This window comes from Lygodium microphyllum, chromosome 13, assembly GCF_053477565.2.
Source record: "Lygodium microphyllum isolate KBCC chromosome 13, Lygodium_microphyllum_v1.1.10, whole genome shotgun sequence".
Classification (NCBI taxonomy): Eukaryota; Viridiplantae; Streptophyta; class Polypodiopsida; order Schizaeales; family Lygodiaceae; genus Lygodium; species Lygodium microphyllum.
The window spans coordinates 110,379,521-110,400,124 of record NC_141147.1 but is presented as its reverse complement, the minus strand read 5'-3'; the positions used below and the strand labels follow the sequence as shown (position 1 = coordinate 110,400,124).

The 20,604-nt window shown below is 39.8% G+C and overlaps 2 pseudogenes; both read right to left on the bottom strand.

The window, feature by feature from the left end:
- Positions 1-12,736, bottom strand: part of LOC148027047 (V-type proton ATPase subunit B 2 pseudogene) — a 39,148-nt pseudogene extending 26,412 nt beyond the window's left edge.
- A 5,235-nt stretch (positions 12,737-17,971) lies between these two features.
- On the bottom strand, positions 17,972-19,194 carry LOC148027046 (uridine 5'-monophosphate synthase pseudogene; annotated as a pseudogene).
- Positions 19,195-20,604: the final 1,410 nt, after the last annotated feature.

The window sequence follows — 20,604 nt, the reverse complement described above, 5'->3', positions numbered from 1 at the left end:
CATTACATTTAGTTTGGGGAAAACAACATTGTGTTGGATTTGTCCACAGGAACTGTGTAATAGTAGGGTTTTGGATCATGTATCTTTAGGAATCGATAATTCATCGGAAGTTCGGGATATCCTTTTCGCTGGAAACCATACTTCCCATGGCGGCCCAATACCTTAACTCTATCAGCTGGAATTACACGGGTTACTTCCTCATAAACATATGAGTTTAATTCAACTCTACGACCTCGAATATGCAAAGTCGAATTCACGTGAGCTTCCACAAAAATGAACAGCTTCACGACTTTCAAATCTTCCAACCATTTGATCCTCTTCAGGTTGGTTTGTAGATAAGCGAACCGGTGGGCAGCTATGTAGTAGATTCCTGAAGACCCAGTCCATCTTCGCTCTATATATAGAGGTGATGGGTTATAAATCTGCTCCAAGATGTTCATCATTTCAATTCTCTGCCTATAATGTGGAGAATGCATCGCAGTCATGAACATGATCCGGAACACCAAAAACTTATTCCACGCCTCGTAATTCTGCAACACAGTATTGAAGATGAGAAAATGTTTGGACAGGAACAATTTCTTTACTTCACTTCTAATGAAATCTTATGAAAACAATTCCATTATAAGTCGACTCTGATACCAACTGTAACGTGTCCACTAGAATCCTCTAGGACACGTCTTAGCAGTCCATCGGAAAGGTTGTCTAGAAAACTCCACCCGGCACTCCCACGGAATGTTGCCGGTTTTACAATCTAGGACTTTCCGCGTCTGCCACGTAACGGAAGCGTCCTGGCCGTTCCCACTAGGATCGACTGGAATTGTTTGGTCATTGTACTAACAGCGACTAGCGTCAGACCTGATCGAACTACTTTACGCAGAAACGCCAGGTCTGAAGTGGATTCACGCTGCACTTGGTTCAAGGAGAATGGGAAACGAGAGGGATGCAAGGCTCGACCTCTCTGCCAAAAGGCATAGTCCCATTCCGTTCCCCTAAAACAGCGTGAATCGGGTAATCGGTAATTCCAAGTCATCGTTCTCACTACTTGTTTCGGTGATGTTGATCATCCTTCTGTTCGTCGAAGACTTTGAGAAAAGTTCTCGGCTAACCGGGACCACCCATCCATAGGACGGACCCATGGTCCATCCTCCGCACTTTCCTCGGTTTGTTTTAGTTATGTAATTACCTACCACATTAGTTTGACATATACAAACAGCTTCTTTGAATTAACCCTGTTATGCACCGGTTCCTTCACGTAATCTTATCACAGGACATAAAGAAAACAATGCCAAACAACTTCTTTATTATCATTTTATCCTTTTATCTTTGAAATACAAGGAGTTCTGCCCGTAGGCATATTCATAATCCGCCCGAAGGCTATCCAGTAATCCACCAGGGATCACTAATCCAAGTTTCCGCCCGTAGACTAGTATGCGGGCCTCGAGATCCAATCTCGAGTCACGTTAGTCTCTTGTGCAGGGCCGGGAAGGCGAGGGATTTACAGCCAGAGCCCCCCCTGGCACCCAAGCGTCCTCCTGCTCCAAGTAGAACTCAACGGAGAGACCTCTCGCGGCGGGTTCGGTCCACGTTCCCGGCGCGGCTAACAACCCCCTTGGTTAGGGTTAGGCAGGCAGTCGGGGGTAACTGAAGCTGCCTCTCCCTTCAGGCTTCAACCTGAAGTATTAGATATGTTTTCCTCCTTTAGTTCATTGAGCAAACATTGCAAACAGTGCTTTCTAACTGTTACAAGCACAATCAATTTTCAGTGGTCGTTTAGCTGGCAAACTGTTAAGGAGTGACTCCTTTCCTCCCAATGCAACCCGCATTCGATCCGGAATCAATTGCAACCTGGCAAGATTCCTATCATTCTTGGTTTAGGGTTATACCCTACCAATGCTTAAGGTTCTGTTGTGGCAGGATCCAGCGACCATGTCGCTTTAGTTTATTGTCGGGTCATTCGCAAATACCTAACTTTCTTTTTCCTTGGCAATTATTCCCCAAGAAAAGTGAGTAACAGGATGATTACTCATCCTCTTGTAAATTAACTTGCCAACCTCATTTCGAGAGATGACAAACTCTCTTGTGGACAAATCTCAAGTCTATACAATGTTGCAGCTTTTTGCACATGTATTGCATCTAATTCCACGGGATCATTCCATTGCTTAGTGTTTTCCGTTCACGGAATTTACCCCAGCCGAGTAAGAGGGTTTTAGGGTATCCTCCAAATCATTCCTAATTAGGTTGGCCCATGGTTCTAGAAATATGCAACTCCGTCGGAGTTTCATCATGATCCTTAGGATAAAACCTTAGATCATTTCATACATGAACATCCAATTGCTTCGACATTTTTTTTGAGCGTGTGTAGGATCTTTAGATTCACGGTTTTTGTCTAAAGCTAGGTCGAATTATTATTGCACTAAATCCTAGTTAGCACTTGGAATACCTATCATACCGACGGAGCCATACCCATATGAGTCCCTTGTGGTTTAGGTTACTTAGTCACTTCAATTATACCTATCTTGCGACGAGGATGATCCTTCTAAAGGTAATAAACTAAATCTAGCGGAGAGCAATAGATACAACTCCACCAATACGCGTAAACCTGCGATTGATTGCCTCTACGTATCACATGGTTCATGATAACTTTATCTTTCCTTGGTAAGGTAAAATGCTTGCCAATCTGTACGCTATCTTTCCTAGGTCCTGCTAGGATTTACCAATTAATCATGCCTACTACGTTGTAGTCTATACTTTCGACTCCTATGCTTTGATGAACCATGCAATCTTTCCTAAATGCGGTTTCTAATGAATGACGTTATCGCATGATGACTATGCAATATGCAACATTCTCCTAGCTACGAAGCAGTTAATGAAACTTATACAAAGCTAGTGTTAACTTATTCCATCTTACATGCTATTTGCAAGACCATACGTTCATTCTAGTATTCTATTATTTCTTTCCGGATAATACCTTATGGTGCTAACCTTTTCCTATGAAATCATTGTGAGAAGTATGTTGCCTACTGTGCGGCACACACTTATTCCTACCATGTCTATGACGAAAGAGAATGCATTTATAAATTCCATTTCTTTGCCTAATTTTAGACTCATTACTTTGATAATGCACCAAAAAACTACATGCCACTAGCCTTCTAAGGTGGATAACTCGTTCAAATTCATGATATTTTTCAATCTTGCCTAATGTTCAAGAGATGCTTTATCACATGTATTTCTTTCCAATTTCCGTATGCATTAAAATTAAACGTAAAAATGAAATTTCCTCTATGAGCTAAGCGCGTCTAATCATGCGAGAATAACTCGAAAGAACCTGGACTTGAGGGCTCGGGGAGATGTCCACTTGTATATTCGGAGATGAGCCTCCCGCGGTCGCACCTTGTGATCTTTTTAAGGCCATCGTAGTCGTAAATTCGACTTCCGATTTGCCTTTGTGGTCTACGGAGTGACGGCCCTCGGAATGCGGCCTTCCGACCTCTGCCTTTATCCTTGTATGCAGGAGATTTCCTTTTCGGGATGGTGCTTGCGGCAAAGGCTTTAGGAGTCTTTCAAGAAAACTCGAATCGGCACGGAATTTAATCTCGGACGGCTTGCGGCTTTAAAATCTTCTTGCGAAAGCCTTTTCGATGGGTCTTGCGGGGGTCTTTATGGCTTCACTGTCCCCTCTTCAAAGTCCCGGGAAGGGTATGAAGAGATCTTCTTGGAAATGGGGTGGGAAGGGCTTTTGGGACAGGTGGTGGGAAGGGGGCTTAAGGAGGCCCCCCCCTTAGAAGCTTCTAAAGAAGCTTCTGCTTCCACAGGACCACGTGGGGGAAGGGGGGATCGTGATCCACGTGGCGGGCGGACTGGGCGCAGACGACTGGTGGCTGGGCGGATCAGGGCGGCAGCGATGGCGGCTCGTGGCGTGGCTGGCGGACCAGCAGCTGGCGGACTGGCGACCTCCTCCTTCTCGGCGACCAGCACGGCGACCTCACCTCCCTCTCCTCCACGGCCGACTAGCTCTCTCTCTCCCACAGCTTCTCCCTTTCTCCCTCTCTCACAAGCCTCCCTTCTCTAGCACACCCCCTTGATGGGGGGTGTTTATATAGGAATGGGGGTGGGGAAGAGGGTCTCCACACACGTGGAGAACTTCCCTCATGCAGTCCCTCACTTGGCCATTCCCCCCCCCTCCACACTCCCTCTCCTCCAGCCATGCATCGGCTGGGGGAAGGGATAATGGAAAAAAAATTTGCCTTAATTTATTTAAATTGTCCCTCCCAAGAGGGTGTTCTTGTGAGTCGTGCGGTTTTTGAACTCCCAGTTTTGATTTACCAAAGCGGAGGACCCCATTTCACGCGCGCGGGTCACACATTACACTGTCAATAATTTCAATGCAAGAGATACCCTTTGCACAGGGTTTGCATGGCGTGCGGAAGGTTAATATTTACGGTGCGGGTACGCGGAAATATTACATGGGTTGATTATTCAAATGGTCAACCCATCATCCTTACTATGGATACAGGTCCCATTGGGATAGGATGGGCTGTTGGCCAAGAGGATCTTGAAGGAAACAGGTATGCAATTCATTTTGGAGCAAAAGTTCTCAATGAACGTCAAAAAAGGTATGCACAAGTAAAAAGGGAATTGTGGGGAGTTTTAACAGCATTAAAGTGTGATCATGAATACTTTATAGGTACTTCCATAGTGGTAGAAACTGATTGTCTTCCACTCTTGGGCATGATTGCCAACCACTCGACACCCGACATTGCTATGCTAAGATGGATTGCATATATTAAGTCTCTCAACCCCAAATTAAATCATATTTTAGGAAACATGAATCCATTTGTTCACATGCGATCATGTGCAAGATATGACAATGAATAAGAGCTGATGGAAGAGGATAAAGGTGAAGAATCTATACTTGTTGAATTTTATTCCATGGCTATGCTAAAAATACATTTTTTTTTAGTTACTACATATACTGGTCCAAAGCTGAAGACAACAGAATGGTCAACTAGAAGCCAGCATGCTCATTGCATTGCTCAAGTTTTAGTTCATTTTCTTGAAGAAGATTATGAGGAAGATTGGCTGAATATTGGCCAATATTTGAGCACAATGATAAAGAAGGAGACTTGGAGTGATGAGAAGTTCAATCATATCAAGAGGAAAGCTTATGGTTTTTTTCTTAAAGAATGACATCTATGGAAGCGTGCAAAGAAGAAGAAAGGAGCACATGTCCGAGTTGTAGATAACAAAAGGTTACAACAACAGATAATGAAGGAATTTCATGAAAGCTTGTGGACATGACATAGAGGCATATGGGGAACCTTTATTAAAGTCAAAGAAAAATATTGGTGGCAAAACATGTATCCGGACATAACACATTTTGTTGAAACATGTTATGTGTATCAGATGTATTCTATGGTCAAGCATCGAGATGGGTTACAACCGACTTATCCCTTGTCTACACATTATATATGGGTTATTAATCTTGTCACCATGCCTATAAGAATATGGGATATGAGATATTTAGTGCTTGCAAGAGAGGATCTAACCAATCAAGTTTAGGGCAAAGACTTAACAACCAAATCCACTCAAGTTGTTTGTCGTTTTTTGCTTGAAGAAGTGTTTTGTAGATATGTTTGTGTGGGTAAAGTAACTACACATAGAGGAGAGTTGGATGCTAATGAGGCACGCAATTTCTTTGCTCAATTAGGTATTAAGTTGGCTTTAACATCACCCTACAACCCTGAAGGCAATGGGAAAAGTAAGAGAGGGCACCAACCTATTCTCAAAGCTCTAGCAAAGTCTTGTAGAGAAAATATCAAAGAATGGCATAAAATGCTACCTTTTGCATTATGGACTGACTGGACTATTCACAATATAGTGAGTGGCTATATATTAGCTGAACTTATGCATGGACAACAACCAATTATGCCAATTGAAGAATCTATTCTCACATGGAGTCATCTATCTTGGGAGGAAGGCATTAGTAGAGAAGAGTTGCTGACTTTTTGCATATGGCAACTAGAAAGAAGGCCTGAAGATGTTCAAGCAACTATTAAGAAGCTAAAGACAGCAAGACTAAATAACAAAAGAAGATTTGATAAGCGACATTGACTTTGGCCAAGAGCAATTCAAGAAAATGATTGGGTGCTTATCTATGATAGCAGCCTAGACAATCAATACACTGATTCTACGAAGATGGTAAAGCGTTGATTTGGTCCATATGTGGTAAAGGTTGTTCATAACAATGCCACATATTCATCGATTGAATTGGATGGAACAAGCATGAAGATACCCATAGATCAAAAAAGAATCAAGCTCTTTATACGAAGAGAAAGTTCAACATATGAGCTAGAAGACATGAAAATAATTCAAGAGCATGAAGACATAGAGGAAGCGGAAGAGGCAGAAGATGAAGACATTGACATGGCAGGTTAGGATGTGCAGGTTAGGAGAGGGTGGATGTCATGCTGCTACACGCACATCATGTAAAAAAATCTAGAGTGTGGCTTCCTTTTAGATTACCAATGCCACTTTAGACATTAGTGTTAGTATCCATGGTTCAAAATATTAGATTTTTTTGGATAAGTTTTTAGCCAATTTTTGATATTCTAGATATTATGTCTTGTGAAAATCCATAAAACTATAGAGAAATTCTAGATTATGATGCATGCAAAAGAAAGCATGTAGCTTTTAGCCAATTTGAGAGGATTTTATGTAAAAAGAGAGATTGACGAAATCGCGTGATGCGCGATCGCTGTTTTCAGGCTGTGAACAACACTCCAAAGTAGGAGATGAAGAAGGAGGCATCCTGGTTTTTAATACACTAGAAGGTTGATAGACAGGTCACCACAAAAGGATGAGTTCACCTCGTTCTCAAAGAATTCTTGGCCTGTTGTCTTTCATTCATCACACTCCAAGCCGACATCCACCCCTTGCAATATCAATCCCTCCATCTACATATTATCCTTATCTACGCTCGAAACATTTGTTTCATCAGACACTGTCACACTTTAGGGAGCTGAAGGCACAACATACCACCATCAAGGTTATTGAGGGTTGGGATAGAAAATTACATGTTCATTAGAATCACATACAAGAGAGATTCAACATTTGTGACATATATGTGTCGTAATAAAATTTTAAAGCATAGTTCATGCATGTGTTCACAATGGATTGGAAAGACAAATATGTCATGCAAATTAGTCTATCTTTTTTGAAATCTATTTTGAGAAATCCAAGTGGACCTCGTCAAATGATTGCCCTAGCTCCTTCTAGTACCACTTTGAACCATTGCACATCGAATATGATCATGGAGAAGCTATGGTAATCCACTGAGATAACACTTTGCAAGTTCATAAAATGCTCCATCATCTATAATGGTGTTTGGATCTGTGGCTTACCACCGACTCTCTTACTCAAACTTTGCCACGACACCATAATCCGTTGTGGAGTGCAATTCGTCAATGCTCTCAACACGAAAATGTTATCCACATGACTACATTGCACTCTATATTTTGTACTATACATTGAAACACTTAGATTAGTTGTCACATATAAAATCTAGATATGACATCTTATAGAATATGTGGTCACCTTTGGACCACATCCCCTCGAGTATTCCCACTCCTCGGTAAAGACCTCCATCCCTTCGCAAGAGGGTGCGATCAAAGCTCCATGTGACCATCCTATAGACATAAACCACAACATCTTCTCCATGCTCTCAAGATATCAAATCATTCGATGGCATGTATTGTGTGAAAATTCCAATCACACGTTTTCTTAATCTTTCTTGGCTTGCTTATATCTAGCAAGCCATGTCTCCATGAATGCATGGTGTAACATACAAAAATGATTCACATTCTTCTCCATTGTAGCATCCATCCTTTTTTCTACCCCATTTCCAACCACCACATCTCTGGTTAATCTATCATTGTCCTTCAACAAGTGACCATAGCATATTGTTGTATCTGAATCCACTGTTGGTAGCCAGTGTGAAATATGTACTAATACCTCTAACGTTAACCAATCTTCAACTATGCTACATTTTGGGCGAGTTCACTGTCACATAAAGCCTTTCAGGGTTTTCATGAAGTGCTGTAAGAACAACATCCATTCCATATAGATAGGTCCCGCAATCTCCACTTCATCTACAAGATGCACCAAGAGGTGGGTTTATATTGTGAACATGCTTGTGGGAAGGTACTTCTCAAATACACAAACCATCTCCACTGCTCCCCACCTTACGGATTCAATAGAGGGTGTCTTGATCTCCTTCTATGAGATCCATAATACTAAATTTGACAACCTATAAGTTGTCCCGTGTATTTCTAAAGTGAGGCATCTTGCGATCACAATCGATAGTATAAATTATCACAAATGAAAAAGCATTACAACCACCGATTAGACTCCAAATAGAAAAATATATAGACCACTTACAATCGAAGGCAAGTACAAACCTGACATATCTTATGCCAATCATGGGATTTTAGCCTTGATAGTTGGTCGCCTTTAGAAAAAGCATATTTGAGAGAATGCATGATACCTGGTGGAGTTCGAATAGACCTGATAATTTTGTTCACAATGCACTCTTGTTTAGTGGAAAAAACCCAAGGAGCGCGAGATAGTTACAAGAGACCATCAACACACTCAACTATGGCCAAAGCACCTTCATCTTCCCAACCTCCTTCAAATCCATTCATGCCTTTACAATGTCTCTCTTTCCTATAATGTGGTCCTATATTAAGCTACCCACATTCTTCAAAATATGCATGGGATCCAACAAGTGGTTCATCTATAAGCGGGTCCAATACGACAACTCATAGAAAGCCGAGAACTGTCACATTCCGTTTGGATGTGACTCTATGTGGATCATTTTCCACTCGTACTAGCTTTGGGCATTTATTCATATTGAAGGTCATTCAAGAAAACCTTCCCTTAGTTCATGACTCTCCAGCATGAAAGAGGTGTGTCTTTGATATGCCATCTTATTCATGGTTCATGACATTCGGGAGTCTAACTATGGCCCACACAATAGACATGCATGATAACCTAAGGTAACTAGACTTGTTCCAATACCTCTATTTATTGAATACAAACTTGAAAGAGATATGATAGATATGACCAATGAGAATGGAAGCCTACTTATGTGAGCACTCCCCAAATCCTGAAAAGTCATGCATAGTCTACATGAGAATGGATCATATATTGGTAGACCTTCGACCATTGCACTTACTCATATCTTCCACGACAACCCCTTTCTCCCTCAAAATCTTAATCTCATTCATGACGAATGGACAAAGATAGATGTCCATATTCCTGACTTTGTAGTGGCCAGGAACGAGCAATCTAAGGATCATGTGTCATTTCTTCATAGAAATCCATGGCGGGATGTAGTTAACAAGGACTACATGTCACACACTATAAGAAGTTGAGCAGAGACCGAATGGGTTCACACCATCTAGAGCAAGACACGAGCCAAAGATTCCTTGACTCTCGTCATAGAAAGCTTGGAAAAGTAGAGTCAATGTTCCATGCGAGTGAATCCATTGATATTTGTTGGACTTCATCTGAGGATTTATTCTACGCATGCCACATTGTCAAGCTTGCCATGCCATGCTTGACATATGAAACATGTGGCATATACAATGGATAAGTGAAAAATATCTAAGAACTTTCTGAGGGATGGTTTGCCTTTTCTAGTCTTGTCGATACCTGTGAGCACCACACTTTGGACATGTCTCCATAGTCTTATACTCTCCTCGAAACAGCAAGCAATAATTGACACATGCATGGATGCAATAATCATTACAAGACTCATGCATGATATTTTCAAGTGTTAATATATGATACTTTAGCAAACTAAAAAGAAATCATCTAACACCTTGTAAAAGCATAACTATTTTTCATAATGGTGCCGAAAAGAAATCAATGAAGCGTATGTTGAAGGTACTTGAACAACTCGGCCACACTCATATCGCTCACCCCTTATTTTACTTGCATACTTAGGAGTACAAGCAATTTCTTCAGGCGAGATACTCGGCATCCATCATATAATGGTATGGATGCTTCCTCTCTTAGCAGATTAGATGTCTTGGCATCCACGGGTATCAATGCATCAATCATTGCCTCCATCTCAAGCTCCAAGTTTGTGTAGGAAAGTCAAAAAGGCTGTCTATCTCCTCTGGTATTCATGGTATAGATTGGGTCGTGCTTTCCAAGTGGTGGATTGGCTCAAAGACTCCATCCATTGTATGTCCATGAACTCTTCTAACTAGCCACAATAGGTGCAATCCTCCTTGGGATAAGACATCACCTCCCTGTATAAATTTACGGCCACATTTTCATGTTTTTGTATATGTTATTCAATTAGTTTGCAAATATAAGGCATAATTGATACACATTTTTCTTACCGTTTGCTCAAAGTTTGAGATCACTTGATCAATAATCTTTGATTAGAACTTGCCGAAACATCGTACATGTTCTATAGACAAGTGACGCTTTCGTCTGATTGCTAGCTTGCATTGAGAGCAACGACACGAGACATGCTGATTAAGATATGCTCGCAATCTTGAACATCATAACCATCATCGTTTTCCATTTTCTCTACCTTACGACAAACAATTGCTTTTTGTTCTCAGTCTCTATTTCTTTTTTAATTTGTTTGAGAAGGGATTTCTTCTCTTGTAACTCCATAAAATTAATGTCAACTGAAACATCTTGGTTTACAGTACGTAACTTTAGATACATGGAAATTAGACACATTAATAGTGTGGTTAACTATAGATTCCTTTAAAATAAACATTAAATAATTTTTAGATTTTGTATCCACTATATCTACTTAGTGTTGGTTCTAATATAGGGAAGATAATCGGTATTTATAAAGCAATACATACCATTCCATATCCAACATGTTTTATAATGTAGAAAGATCATAAAGTCAATCTAAGGTGTGCACAAATTGATTCCTTTTTATCCAAATTAAGTCTATCACATAGGAAAAGTTTTACCTCAATCCCACAAGGATCAACCTAAAGCAAGTCTTAATTGTGACTATAGTGTCTTACCATGGTTATCTAATATTAGCTTAGAATAACTACTTTGCTATCATCTCTCAAACTTAAGTAGAATATTGCATTGGTTTAAAGATAGTGAGAAATGAGGGGAGTAATATGCATCAACCACTTTATTAATAAGATATAGTGTCAACTCAGGCCCCCTAAAATAACATTGATTTGGATCTAGGATGACACACTAGGATAGTTGAAATTCGATCATTCTTTTCTAACTTGACCTAATTTAGCATTTTAGATTTTTAATGGAATTCTCTTGGCTAACTAAGACCACTTTGTTGTATAAAAATCCTGGGCAATTTAAAGACTCCCTTCCCTCGAAGAGTAGCATTAGTTTTCTAACTAATCTAACAAAATTTATCCACCTCTCTTTGTGCTCTTCGTTTTATGTTCTCTCCCCCTTCTGTTTCTCTCTCTCTCTCTCTCTTTGTTTCTCTCCACCCCCTCGTGTTTTTCCACTCATTCTCCTCTCTCCCTCCCTCCCTCTCTCTCTCTCTTTGTTATCTTTCATGTTTATTATCTCTTTCTCCCTCAATGCACCTCATTCTAAAAAAAAACACAAACAAAAGAAAAGAAGAAAGAACAAGCACAAACCAAGAGAAGGAAATGTACTCACCGCAAAGGCCTAAGGATGGATTCTTCATCTCCTCTTCGCGATGGCCCCTCTTCTTCCTTCCTGCACTTTCTCCTCTTCTTCATGAATGGCGATGGTAGCACCGGCGGCGGTTAGAAGCTCTCATTCTCTCTCTTTCTCTCTTCCTCTTCCTCTCCCTCTCAAAGCCATGATCTCTTTCACACTCTCTCAAACTCTTTACGAAAAAATGTCGTGCTTGGGTTTTGCTTGGTTTTTTTTTTCTCATAGTACTATCGCTATTTGCATTGCTATTTGTGATGCAAAAAGTGATGCTGTTAATCTGTGTCACAAACACCTATTGCTATGCCCCTATATCCTTATAGTGCCAATTGCATAGCTGGCATAGAGTTGATTTGAAACATCCGCATGATCTTTTCTTTGCATCCCCTCCCCAATAGCACTCTTCATCAATTGTGAAAGACATGGAGGAACATTGATTGGAGGATAAATCTGTCGATTATGAAGCTGTCAATCAATGTAAATTTGACCCTCATTAATATACCCAGTAAAATTAGGAATTGGATAAGTAATATCGTTGTTTGGCAGGATCAAAATGGGAATTTTTGTAATGGATCTCTTTCTCGCTTGGAATCTTCCTATACACTCATAAATTGTGACCAAGTCAATGTACATGTAACCAGGTTATCCATGACGACCCAGTAACTTCCTCTCGTGCTGTAGAGACCTCTCGTAGAGCATCAACATAAGAACTCATGTTTGTGAGAATAACAAGTACATTCTTGCCAAGATTATATGTTAGATACTCAACTGTTGTGAGGGCAATCCTAGGAGTAATAATACACTCAATGGTAGGATCATTTGCCAAATTCAAGAATAAAGTGAATGTCTCCATCAAGCCATTTTTTTCAAAGTCATGTTTCAAAAAATGAATAGTTTCCATGTTTACTCCCATGGACACAAACACTATAGCAAAGTTATCTTCTTGAACATCATCCATCAGATTTTCGTGTCATTTCACAAGACCTACTTGGTAGCAGATCTGGGCTGTAATTGAAATGTGAGGTAGACCTGTTGCGGAGCATAAATACCTTTTTGTGTGTGCTTTGAAGTTCACATAAAATTGGAGCTTTTGAGATCCAAGATAGGCTTGATCATGTACCAACCTTCCTTGGCCTATTGTTTTTGTAGTTGCACACACTTTCATCACACCTACAAGAATTACCCTATCTAGATCAATACCCTTCTTTAGTATTTCATTATAGAGTTTGAGGACCATATTGAGGGGGCCATGCAAGGCATATCCAATGATCATTATGCCCTATGATACAATGCTTTGACTTGGCAACTTATCAAACTCTTCATGTGCCTATTGTAGGCTAGAACACTTCACATACACATAAGTAGGAAAAGTAAATGATAGGGCAAAATGGAACATTTCCTAGTTAGAGAAACTAGGAAATCACATGGTAAATTTTCTACATAGGGAAATTTCCCTATGGGAAAATTTCCTACATAGGCAAATTTTCCTATGTAGGGAACTATATAGGGAATTTTCTCTATGTAGGAATTTTCTCTAACTAGGAAATGTTCCATTTTTCCTATGATCATTTACATTCCCTAATTATGTATGTTCTTAAGTAGGAAATTAATAGGGAATTCCCTTTTTTCTTCCTAAGTAGGGAATGATTGAAAGTTTCTTGTGATATAAGGGATGGCATTGGCAACAGGAGTTGGAGCAATCTATCTATAGCTATTATAGGGAATGCCATGGATCAAGAGAGAAATCTATCTATAGCTATTATAACAGACATACTATAATACTCTAAACACCTCTAAACCTACACTTTTTGACCAATAAGACAAATTTGAAGCTTCATTCACTAAAAGAAATGATAATTTCTCACCACTTAAAGCATGAGAAGCACAACTAGACAACTAGATATGCCTTTTTATTGTAGTCCCAACCTCCTCCAAATAGGTTGCACAACTAGACAACTAGATATATTTCAAAAAAAAAATCCAGCTTTCTTTGGTGATTAAGGAGATTCACAATCTACCCCCTTGAAAGATTTTTCCATAGTTGCATTGCATCATGCACACTGTCTCTTACTTGTTTCACCTAAGCAAGGAAATAATTTGAAATTATATATATTCATAGATAAAGCATGTCTTTCAAGAATGCAACAAAAAGCATCGAAAGCAAATAATACAATGGTAAAGAACAACCCTTGTCAAACCGACAAGATTCAAGGATACTCAAGGTGATTGACATGAAAGACACTAATGCAAGGCCAAGATTGAAACCAATGCGAGTAAGTGTTTCAATATGCTGCCTTCCTTGTTGCCCAATTTTTGTTCTCCAAAGTTTCATATATGCATGGCATCAACAAAGTTAAATGTTGTTGAGTGAAGGATCCAACTTGTTACATAGGATATGCATGTTGAGACGAACCGACATCTCAATGCACAAATACTAGACGAGGGACCCCTCTTCTTGAAGCAGAAGACCTAGACCAATTAGGACTTGATGAATTTGAGTCAAGTGTATGTTCACTTCCAAGGCCATCTACTCTTGTAGCCATGCTTGAAGTTTGGAGCTCTAGATTATGCATTGATAGAGCCAAATCTTGGCCATCTAGGACAACACTAATCATTGTCTAGTCAAATTCAAACAAGCTACCATTCAAAAAACCCTCTCTCTTGTAGTTGCACAACCTATCTACCATAGAAGACATCAACAAAAAATAAGAATACAAATGAAACCACCCTTATCACAATATATCTTCTACACATTTTGTTTAGAAAGCTAGAACTATGACAATATGCAACAAGTAAAATTTCAAAGTTCACTTGGCCATGAATAATGACAAACCAAGAAGTGATTCAACATGGACAAGTATATTGATTATATTCACATGCTTTTATAAGTGAAACAAAAAGAGCTTTGTCTTTTTCAATATCCCTCTAATGCATTCGTTTGAATTTGGTCATGTATCCACCTACTTGTTTCCAAAGCTCCTAGGCTTGTGCATGCTTTATGAATGCTTGCAAAAAAGAATATATGAGGTTTTTTGTCCTCTTTTTGCATTTCATTGACAAGATTGAGAGCACAAGAGCTATCCCCAACTATAGCATATCTTGAAATAATACATTCCATGACACTACATCTCTACATGACAACTTTTCAAAGACTTTGCATGCATCCACCAGACTTGCACACTTTGTGTACATGTCAATGACAATATTCATAACCTCAACATCTAATTTAAGCCCAAATTTGAGCACCATATCATGTATTGATCTACCATGCATCATAGCTCCAACAAAATTTCATGCCCTTAGAATGGACAAGAAGCTAAACATGTCAAGCTTGAGAGCACAAGAGCTATCCACAATTGTAGTATATCCTGCAATCAATGCATTCCATGACACTACATCTCTACATGACAACATGTCGAAGACTTTGCATGCCTCCACCAGACTTGCACACTTTGTGTACATGTTAATGACAATATTCATAACCTCAACATCTCATTCAAGTCCACATTTGAGAACCATATCATGTATTGATTTGCCATACATCACAGCTCCAATAGCACTCCATGCTCTTAGAATGGGCAAAAAGCTAAACCTCTCTAGATAAATGCCCTTCTACTACATGCTGGTAAAAAGCGAAACTGCAATCATGCTGCTTACAAGCTCTACATGTGTTGCAATACCTTTTCTACCAAACTGAGCACTCCTTCCAATTCTGTGCAGGTACAGTTCATAGTCTAGCTCACGGGGATATTCATTTTTTTTACTGGTAGATCCTAGTTGACCATGAGAGTGACCTCAGTTCTCTCACCACAAAAAGACCCCACAATAAAAAAACCAAACAATACAAAAAAATCCAAACAAAGTTACATTTAAAAAAATTGTTGGTTCATTTTCATTAATATTGTACCTAACAGTTTCCACACAACAAACAAATATGTAAATAAAACCTTCTTCATAATCCATCAACATGAACATAAGGATACAGAATGAATAAACTAATGCATGTTTATGCACATGCATAAAACAAAAGCTAGTAACTACAAATGCTCCTTGTGTCTGCACATAGTCCGTAAAACGCACTGCACATCAGCCTACAAACACACCTAACATATGCAAACATAGATGTAATAAGGTATGTACCCTACACACAAGATAATTAACCTTTTCAAATTTTTAATCTCCATATGTACTCACTCTTTATGCCTATGTCATACTAGTTTAGAAGAAAAGTAAAACACCAATACAATGAAACCTCGCGGGGTTTACTATATATATATTCTCTATATAATGTGCGTTCATGGCCTATTTATAAATATCCTAATCTGTGAATTTTTGTTCAATAAAACACAACCCTTTTCTATTCAATCTGTAAGTAACCCCTTTATATGACACCCTTTTGTATGTTAAAAATGTATAAAAATGGTATTTTAAAAACCCCTTAATTTGAACTCACGTTATATATACATATATTCATGAGTGAACCCCCCGAGAATGAAACCTAGCAATCCTGCCATGCCAATTCAATACCATGAATTCTTTGTAAATATGTCACACCCTACTAGTACAACTTTGCCAATAGTAGGAGCTACTGAAGGATCATTGAATGGCTATTCATAAATTGTGATTGCATTTGAGGCCGTAAAGGGCCTTCGCCCTATACACCTGTACATCTTATGATGGAAAAGCCTAAAGATTGATCAACATAGACATCCTCCTTCAAATCACCATTAAGAAGGGAAGACTTCACATCAAGTTGATAAATTGGCCATCGCTAGCTAAGGCACGAACCACCCTAATGGTATCCATCCTAGCTATAGGTGCAAAGATGTTATAAAGATCCACTCCTAGCCGCTATGCAAAGCCCTTTGCAATGAGCCGTGCTTTTTGCTTATCCAAAGTGCCACCATTGTGGTATTTGGTCTCAAAGTCCCATTTAACACCAATCACCTTCCCATGAACATGCCTAGACACAAGGTCCCAAGTGCCATTCCACTCAATAACATCCAACTCCTACTCCATAGCCTTCTTCCAATGCTAACTACAAAACCTCCTTCACAGAGGTGGACTCTCTATCCTACAAGGCACAGGTCATTAAATAGGAGTTAATACAAACAAGCTTGGTGGAATGTCCTACGATCCTCCGAATGTTCTCACAACAAGATTGATATTATTTTGAACTTTCTGCTCAAGAATCCAAATAGACTTTGCAGGTAAAATATTTAGCATCTAAAAGACCCGAAACATAACAATTGAGTTGTGATCCAAGTTAAGGATATAATAGTTCTAAGTACAAGTTTGTCTAGATTGCGCCAAAATCCTATCCTTGCACAAGCTGAAATAGGCCAAGCAATGTTTACACCTCAAGCCTAGGACACCATAAAGAGGAAAACAAGTTTAGTAATCCACATAAGAATGATGGATGATCACAATACTTTGAGACTCCCCCTTCAACACGCCTTTGAACCTATGCTTTCTTGGTGTTCTATAATACCAAACAACACTATACTATGAAGAATTTCACATTCTTCAATATCCCTTTGACATAAGATTTTAACTCTAGAGTTTGTCCAATAGCTGCTTTGGCAACCACTCCAATGAGTAGCCTACTAGACATAGATGCAAAAAGTACAACCACTATAGTAGGTGCATTTTTTGCATCTAGAAAAGTGACGAACCTATCAAACAACGTCATCTTTTCTAAATGCAAAAAATGCACCTACTAGACATAGATGCACTGTCAACTAACTGCACACAGCCTAGCTGTGGTCATTTGGTGCCCATAGTTAAGAGGTGGGCCTACTGATTACATATTTGGCAAGTGATGGTGAATACCTGAGTCTCTCATAACTCGTACTGCAATCGCCTTGATCAAATATTGTGGTGTTGTTCCTAACCAAGGCCTTAACAATAATAAACTCACATAACGTGTACATGAAAGCATCCAGTAGGTAGATATATATACAACCGAGACATGTAAAGATGGCTTCAATTATACCACACTCTCAGGTCCAATCAGATAGCTCCTTGAAGAAATACTCCTCCTTGGCTAGATGATTGTACTCATGTGGAGCAAATTACTACATCAAGAAGGTCTCTGGACTTGAAGTGTTTGTGTATTTAAGTTCCAAGGAACAATTAAAAGGAATACATTTTGTTTTTCCTTGGTCTGTTGTGTTTTCCAATGATGTAACTTGAAATCAATGTAAAGTATAGAAAAGCTCACACTGATCGATTGCTTGTGTTATTGGTTAAGTTATACCATCAGATCTCACTGTTTTTCTAACTGAAACAAAAAGCTTATACAAACCCTTTCAGCAGTAGCCAACAGCTCTTCTGCTGTGTTCACATCTACAATAAGTTGCTCTTCTTCTTCTCCATGAGCTCAAAAAGTCTCTTTGCTGTTGCATTCTATGCAAGAAGAGTGCGTTGGCTGTAAGACATCTTGCTCTTAGGAGGATGGGGAACCTGCCCTTCTGCTGGGCTTGGCAAGGACGTCTGATTCTTTGCTAAAAACTGTCGCACATAGGCAGCCACATCTTCCATTATCTTCCCATGCTACATGAGTACCTCCACCATATGAGTCAGCTCCAGCGCAGCATGAAGCTTCACGCCGTTCTCATGTAGGTTTGCATGGTCCCCCTATTGTCAATCCATCAGTGAGCAGAGCGATAGTCTTGAGGATAAAGATACTGGTGTGGCGACGAGATTCTCAAGGATGAAAAAGGACTGCCTGGCCAGGGTGGAAGATGTCCTCGATGGCCTTGCGTGTGCCATAGTCCTTGACCTCCTTGAGGCGCATGACCATGGGAACGCCCCAGGCAAGGGACATGGCGGTGGCAATGGGGAGCACGGTGTGGGGGATGCCGTAGATGACGTCAAAGCGGAGGGATGAGATGGTGGGCCAGTTGGCCTGTGCGACCTACGTGAGCAGGGCAGGGAAGGAGACAATGACACGGAGGTCTATGTATATGGGGGAGGTGATGCCGCTGCTGAGCTTGAAGCTCTCGAATTTGACTACCTCTGCATCATGAAGAGCCAGGGCAAGCTTGTCGAGCTCAGAGAGATCTCATGCATGGCAGCTCACTCATCTTTTTGTGCTTTTACTCTTCAAACTCAACTTTACAACCTCCTCATGTACACAAGTGATGAAATGGCCCAAACCTCATTAGCCTTAGTGCCTTGGTAAAAGTGATCTAGGTAGTAAAGATTGATTATCATTTCCAAAACTTGGTGCTTTAAAACTTCATCAATGCAAGTACAAGGGAAGCTATAGGGGATACCAACCACTAATGCCTTCTGAGTGCAGCAAGGAAAGAAGAATAAGAACCACTATTGGGTTCATGGCAAGAAGGAATCTCGCTAAAGATTGTTCTTAGAAGAAAACTCAACATGTAGAATGGTCACCTATAGCTACTAAGACAAAGCCTTGGATCCAAGGTGAGGTGGCCCAATGTGGCCACCCCCACCTAAGAGCTTCTTCTCTAACCTCATGGTGGCAACTTCCTACTTTATCTGATCAATGGGAGGATTCATGAAGTGGTATTTCAAGAGGAGGAACTAGTGCTTTCTTAGGAAATATTAGACCATTCACCTTGAGGACTATGGTACTTATTGGGTGTACTTTTGTTTCACTTTCTTCAATGAATCCATTGCTACATTTTGGGAGGTGATTTCTAAGTCTAGTCCTCAATGTGATTAGTAGCCGGGATTGGCTTTTTCTTCTACATTGAGTGCTCTTTCAAATGTTATGTATGAGTGATGAGAATAGGATGGACTTCATGGACTTTGCGAAACTCTTACTTGGACTACCCTAGACATTAGTAAGCAACCATATATGTGGGGAGTTGTTTCTTCATCCCATGCTTTGACTTGAGGAGTCTTTTTTGGGCTATCCCTCATGCACATCTAGTCTATGCATAGGACTGGGACAACCATGAATCTATCATTTTGTTGAAGTCTTTTAATCATTTTAACATTTGTTCACTCATAACATTTATTGAGCATCAAGAGGAGATACTAAAAGTTTGTATATTGCTTTATAAATTTTTATTAGGGTCTCTCTTGTAGGATTTCTCTTAGGACTTGTCCTCTCAAGACTCATCCTAGTTGTAGCCTATATATAAGGGTAACCCTTTTTAGCACCACACATATTATGTGCACTTGATATTTACTCACTCTTGGTTGGTGCTTCACTTCACTACAAAAAAAAGGCTTCATAGACGCGCTTGTAGACGCAATATTTGAACTATGATAAAAAATATCAGGCGCATTTATTACCTCGTCTACAATTTCGTGTCTAAAAGCGCGCTTATAGTCAGAATTACACGCCCATATAGACGCGCATATAGACACGCGTATTGACACGCTACATAAATATATAATCATATTTATAAAAAAGTGGATATATTCATATTGTGTCTCTATACACACGTGTATCTATGCGTCTAAAAAAGCGTTTACTCTGCAAGTTTTTGACGAGAATAGACGTGCATTTATCTTGCAATTTAGACGCACTAATAGACGCTGCAAAGCCACATGCTCTCTGGTTTTTTTTTTCACATCAACATCAAATTGTATGCTTAGGAAAAACAGAGAAAGATTATTTCGAAGATTTTTGTACTAAAAACAAAACAATGTATGTAGAACACGAAATTTCATATATATAGATGAAACATTTTTAGATTATGAGTTCTAGTGCTTGTGACCTCAAGCATGGTCATGGTCGCAAGCACTAGCTGAAAGTAATACATATCAAAAATAAAAATTACAACCCAAGGGGAGGCATGCATGCATGGGGCTCCTCTACATCTCCTCAAAAGAGGCATCATCATCGCTACCACCACCGCTGCTTGTGCCGCTGCCGTTGCCGCCACCGCTACTGCTAGTCCCCCCTTTGCTATC